Raw genomic sequence first — 7,113 nt, 5'->3', positions numbered from 1 at the left:
CCTGAAGGAGGTGAGAGAATGAGTCATGAGCAGATGGAGGGGAAAGCATTCCTTGGAGAGAGAATAGCAAGTGAAAAATTCCAAGGTAGGAACCTGCTGGGTTTGTTCAAGACGAAGTGAGGCTAAGTTCCACTCAAACATGGAAGTATGCAGTGGTAACTTATTGTTGCACAACAAGGACTTTTCTTTTGTGGCAGTACATGGACACTGTCCCTAACCTAGTAATAAAAATGGCAGCAAGCAGGAAGCTCTGAACTCCTGTGATCTGGTGGATTATCCATCCACATCAGATTCACTGGCTCCAGAACTTCTTATCTGCTGATTCAGTAATAAACCCAAGTCAAAAGGAAACAAAACAAAATAAAGACATGGGACTGAAAATGACGAAATCAGGTTTAGGAGGGAATGTCAGGTATCTTGTCTCCTACAGAAGAGTACATTTTTGTCTTGTGCTTTTTTGGGTTTTGGAGGGAGGGATGTGGTTCGCTTTGGAAGCTGTGTTCAGGATTCAAGAGTGTCAGTCAGTGAATTATTCTTGTGTTCATGACAGGTGAGAAGTTCTGCAGTTAAAAAGTAAACCACCATTTTCTAACGTTTCAGACAAAGCTGCTTTGGAAAGAAAACATCCACCCTTGGCATCAAGTCCATGGAACCCCAGCAGCTGCTGAGTGTTGGGTTTCTGCTGTGCTCTCTGACTTGCCTCTTGTTGGAAACTGTAGCTTCCTCTGTGTCACCCCTATCTGCCTTTGGACTACAAGACAAAGCAGGATGGAATCCAGGCTCAAGGGGTGTGTTGGCTGTTAGGATGAATATTCCTATCTTCATAGGGTGTAAGATTTATGTCTCAGGTCAGGAAAAACTGCTTTGTATTTAAAAAATAATGTTTGCAGGAAAGCAAACTATTCTGGTTTCATTCCATTTAGTTCAACAAGCACTTACCCATCCACTGTGTGCCAAAGCCATAAACCTTCAACCTCTCCCTGGGGAGACAATAGGACAACCTCTCCCTGGGGAGACAGAATGACCATTAAAGTGTAGGGGGAGGGATCGGGGAGGATTTGACAAAGGAAGTGAAATGTAGGCTAAACCTGATGACCCACTGATCCTTGGCCAGCACTGGAAACCATGTTGCTGGTGAGTGGGGAACCCTCTTGACTTTTCCATGGGCACATTGGTTTTACCCACATCTTCCAGTGATCAGCACACTCCCTCTAAAGTTCCTTCTGCCAGTTGCCCTGGCCTCTTCCTGCTCCAGATGCACTGGAGTACCTCCATCGAAAAAACCAAACAAAACAAAAAACAAGCAAAAAAGATATTTGGTCGGGGGAGAGTATAGCTCATTGGGAGAGTGTGTGCTGAGCACGCACAAGGTCCTGGGTTCAGCCCTCAGTACCTCTACTAAAAATAATAAATAAATAAACTTAATTACTTCCCCCCAAGAAATTTTTTTTAATTAGAAAAAAGATTTTTAAAAAAAATCTGTGGCAGAGATTATTGTTCCTATTTGACATCCAAGGAGACAAAGATGATACCCAACTAAGGATACCTTTTTTTTTTTATGTGCATCCCTTTAACCTCTTAGAGGAAGCACGGCCAAGTAGTCAAGAATATGGGCTATGGGCAACTATGAGAACTTGATATCTGGGACAACCATCTGAACTTGAACCAGGGTTCACATCCCAACCACATTATTCCCTTGACCTCTCCTCAATAAACATTTCTGCTTTTCCTACAGAAAACCATAGGTCCTGGCTGAGCAACTTTGGGGATTACTTATGGGATCTGATCAAGAGCTCCATCCCTCCAGCAGCCATCTTGGCTTTTCTTATCACCACGGCAATCCTGGGGACCCTCTACTGCCTCACGTAAGCAGCCGCGGGATGAGGCGAGGGGATGGGACAGGGAACCAGAGGGAGAGACAGCAACAACCCAGTTCCCTGCCCGTCTGCACATCTGTCATTAAGGGAAAGTTTTAAGGAAGGTGATTCTGGGAACAAAAGTCTGAAAGTTCATACAACTGGAAGAGGAGAAAAGTGACATGATGGTTATTGAGCTGCGCAGGCCTGCACTTCTAGCTAACCTGATCTTACGTCTAACCTGCTACCCTTCCCTGTGCACGCTTCTCTTGGAATAACTTATCCTTTTACCCTAGAGGTCTTGAAAGAAGGTCATGGACTGAACCTCAAGAAAATGGGCAGACCCTCCTCAATTCCTCCATAACGACAACAAATTCTTATCAGGATGAAAGGAATGTAGCCCCTGCTCACACCCTGACTGTCATCACCCCCCTGTTTCCATTTTTCTATAAAACCCCAAGACGCTTAACCCAAAGTGAGCTCACAGTCTTTAAGGCATTAGCCTGCTGTCACTCTCCTTGCCTGGCAAAGCAATAAGGCCATTCTTTTCCAATTCTCCCAAAACTTTGCCTCCAACTCTCAATTCAGCTATCGGGGTACAGAGGGCAGTTTTTTGGCAACACAACCCCCTTTTAAAAAGTCTCCTCATTCTCTCTTTTTTCTCCAACCTGCTCCATCCATTACCAACAGCTTACAGGTGACACTTAATCACCAGTGTTTGCAACTTATCATTTGTTTCACTAACTTCATTAACTCCCAATTATCCTTCCCCTTGATTTAGGAACTCTCAAGGAAAACATATGATGAACTGTGTTATCAATTGCCTGGCAATTTACCAAAATAATTATCTATGTAAATCATATGAAGCCAAAGAGATTCCTGAAATAGCAAACAAAATAGTTAAGCTTAGCTAGATAAGCCCAAATTCCATTAATTCAATCACTGTGTACCAAGAGATGACTACTAGCCTGTCTCTGTCCTGGTTGCTAGAGACAGAGAAATAAGATGATCGAATAATTGCAAACTGGTGAGTCAGTGGTGTGATGGGAGACAGAGTCCAAGTGGGGAAACCCATGAAAGTGTGGGACAGGGTTAAGAAAGGCTTTGTGTAGTAAAGAACTGTTGAAACTTCATAATCTAATAAAGGGGCTGAGGGCAAAGATCAGATTAAGGGTATGGCAATCCCAGCTAAGGCTCTTGATAACCTCGAGAATAACCCCAGATAAAGAACCATGTCTAGAAAACAACCTCTTCTCAAAAGGGAGCATTCCTGCTCCATCTCTGTACAGGGGGTGTGGAGATTAAGGGCAGATAACCTGTTTTCGGCTCAGAGGTCTCTTAACCAAGAAGAGCCACACCCAGACTTGAGGGAACCAGATACTCTGGACTTTGCGCTTGACAGAGTCAGGATAGAATTTTAGTCTTGAGGGAAAGTTGTATCATGAATCAGGTGTTCTGGAAACAGACAGGGAGACAGGAGTTTGGTGGGCAGGGTATTATCAGGAATCAGTGGCTGTGGAGGATAGGGGAGGAAGGGAGAAACAGAACTGCCTTCAAGCCCAACAAAGCTTGGGTGATGCCTTCAGAGATGTCCTACCTTTATAGCCATGTCTCTGACAGTTGGGAAGTGGGAGGCCCCAGGAAGTACAGGCAACTCCTGGCAGCTCAGGCAAACTCTGAAAGAGCTAACAGCTGAAGAAAGAAGGGTGGCATATTTCTGTGTGCACAGTGGGGCAGCTGTGTTCCAGGTATGGAAGGAAGAGTGAAACATATCAGGTTGTCAGGAAGACAGGCTGTGCTGGGGACTGGCTATATGTTCACCAACCCTGTTACTTCCTCCCAAGCACAGAGGAAGACTGCATTTCCAAACAAAAGATGCCAGGACTCAAGTCAATATACAGTGGATTCCATATCTTTTAAGTCTGTGACTCAAATTAAGACCAGCAGGCCAGCTGCCTCAGGAACAGCAGAAGTATTGCTTAAACATGCACATTCAGAGGGACTTCTGTAAAGATAAAGCAGACAACATGCCAAGAGAAATACTTCCTTCTTTGAAGTAAATGTCTCAACCTGAGGAGAAAAACCACCAAGTCTTTGCTGGGAACAAGTGAGATACAGCAAAACAAAGGAAGACATTGATGAAAAAATATTAAAGGAGATGTGGAAAACAGGCTACAAAAAGCTAGCACTATTAAGTAGAGATCAACAAAAACTTTAGTGAAAATAAGATTAGAGAGAATAAATGATAGACGCAAGAGACATATAATGAATTTCGTGGTGGAAAAGAACCAAAGTAGTACAACAGAAAATACTTAAAGGTGTAATTTTTTTAACATTGCAGAAATAAAGTAAGGCTTGAGTCTATAATCACAAGGGCACATCAAGTCCCAGGAAAAACTGGCACTTGGTACTGGACACATCGTAGTTTGTCAATAACACTTGTTGATTTTTTATTAATGCATTTCACAGTAAGGACTGCAAACAGTTTCTCTGTGACTCTTTATTCATCCTCTATACACCACTAGCTGCAACTGTAATGAAGGCTTAAGCTAGCTGCTCATTACCTGAGGAAATCAACATGGAAGCCTGGTTAATCCCTTGGCACTCCAGTGGCAATCAGGGGAACTGACTGGTGCTAATAAGTATGTGAAAATACATATATGAGGAATAGTTAGTATGGTTTATAATAATGAAATATAGAACCAGCTTAATGATTCTTGTCTGGTGAAAGAAAGCATGAAACATTCCTACCATGAGTACTATTTAGTCACCAAACGTTGTACAAGGATAATGACGCGGAATCATATTTTTGAAATATTGTTGAGTGGAAAAAAGCAGATTATAACAGGATATATAATTTTACTCAATTTGTTATTTAAATCATATTTAAAAGCCTTTAAGGACCTAGCCGAAGTATTAGATGTTGGTTATCACCTTGTGGTAGTGAATAGGTGATTTTAATTATGACTATTGTTGTTGTCGTTATTTATTTTCATGTTTATTTTTGTCTATCTGCACTTTCCAATTTTTCCACAACAAACTATATTGTTTAATTAGTAAATTTTTTAAAAGATACTTTAAAAACAAAAGAAAAACTCTCTGACCATACTTCTACTCTACCTCCACCTCCAATCCCGACTATACTAGAAACACACTCTTACTCTTACTTTCTCAAGTCATCAAAGCATTTTCTCTGTATGAAAGCGTGTTCTCCCTAAGATATCATTTGGTTCATATTCAGAGAAGAAGCTGTCTAAAATCCTATCTTGGAAAAAGTGATGTAACTACAGGGTAACTGTGAACACCAAGAGAGTGTATTGGAATTTAAATTCAGTTCAGTTGTCGTTATTTCCTCTTCCTTTCCCAGTATTCTTATAGGTGAACCAGTCCAATCGAAGTACTAGAAGATTCAGTTGGGCAAGTGTAGTGTTTGGCTTGCTGGATTCCAAGAGAGTGGAGCGTGTGCTGTTGGCTTACAATGAGGAAGTATCTATCAGGTAAAATTAAATTGTCTTCCATCTCAAACTGTCTTTGCCTTTGTTTTCTCCTTTCAAACATGCAATTGAAAAAATGATAATAGCATTATTACTGTTTTAATTATAAAACAGTACATAGTTATTGCAAAAAAAGTTTATAAAATATAGAAAGAAGAAAACATACTCATAACTCTAGCACCCAGAAATAAACATTGTTTACATCTTGCTATATCTTCTTTCAAAATTTTTCCATGCTTATATTACTGTTACCAAAGTCCTACCCTAAAGTCATTAAGAAGTCTCCTACATTGTTTTCAAAAAGTTTTATAGTTTTGTCTTTTACATTTAAGTTACTCAGAATAAATTTTTGTATGGTGTGAGGTAAGGTCTAATTTTATTTTTTTTTTAATATTGTGAGAAGCTATACTTTCCCACTTATGAACTTTGAACTGAATTCCTGTGCCTAAAGGAAGTTCTAGGGATAGGGAAAAGCAGATAGTTGCAATAAATTCCAAGAAGCAATAAATTCTGAGGAGTAAAACCAGATTCTGAGCAATTAGCACCCTGAACTGGAACCAGCCAAGCAGAAAAAGGTGTGGGAATGTTGACAAAAGACCATCCATCCACTGAGTCAGCCAAACTGCCCTCCCGGTAATTTTCCACCCTAAGTTTGCCTCAGTAAAAACTTTAACTAAATTTTGTCCAAGGGAATCACTCACTCTGAAGTTCCTCCGATTACAGTAGTTTAGATAAAGTATCTACCTTCACCTGTAATCAGTCTTGGTTTCCCTTTTGATAATATGAATCCTTGATATGCCCCAGTGCCACTTATGCAAATCTGTCCTTTCCCTACTGCTCTGCAATGTCACTTTCGTGTTTTTTTAATTTAATTTTTAAAAATTGAAGTAGAGTTGACTTATAATATTGTGTTAGTTTCAGGTGTACAGCAAAATGATTCAGTTATGTATATATTCTTCTTCATATTCTTTTCCATTATAGGTTATAACAAGATATTGAGTACAGTTCCCTGTGCTCCTTATTTATCTCTTTTATATATAGTACTTAGTATCTGCAAATCAAACTCCCAATTTACCCCTTCCCACCCCCTTTCCCCCCGGTAACCATAACTTTGTTTTCTATGTCTGTGAGCCTGTTTCTGTTTTGTAACTAAGTTCATTTGTGTCCTTTTTTCAGATTCCACACATAGGTGATATTATAAGATATTTGTCCTCTGTCTGACTTACTTCACCTAGTATGATAATCTCTAGGTCTATCCATGTTGCTGCAAATGGCATTATTTCATTCTTTTTCACTCTTTTTATGGCTGAGTCATATATATAATATATAATATATATACATATTATAGGTCTTGCTATCTAGAAGACAAATCCCCCCCCCCACATCGTTCTTCTAGAATGCTTTGGCTATTCTTGTTCTTTACAACTCCACATACATTTTAAAATTCAATTACCCAGTTTCACAAAACATATTTGCTGAGATTTTAGATTGTCAAGTGTCACAAAACCTATCTGTTGAAATTTTTCATTGGAATTGCATTGATACATATACCTAGGACTGAAATTGGTGGCTCCGAGGGTAGATGCATGCTCAATTTTCAGAGATAATGAAAACCTGTTTTCCTCAATAATACTACCAATTTGTACTCCCAGGAGCAATGTTCTTGGGCATGGGAGCCATCAATCATGTGAGCTCAGCGTCTTAGCAAGAAAACTGGGAGATCTGGCTCCAAACTCTTGCTCTTGGATTTTCCCGTTGGCTGT

Source organism: Camelus ferus, chromosome X (genome assembly GCF_009834535.1).
Source record: "Camelus ferus isolate YT-003-E chromosome X, BCGSAC_Cfer_1.0, whole genome shotgun sequence".
Taxonomy (NCBI): Eukaryota; Metazoa; Chordata; class Mammalia; order Artiodactyla; family Camelidae; genus Camelus; species Camelus ferus.
Note: the sequence above shows the minus strand (reverse complement) of the source record.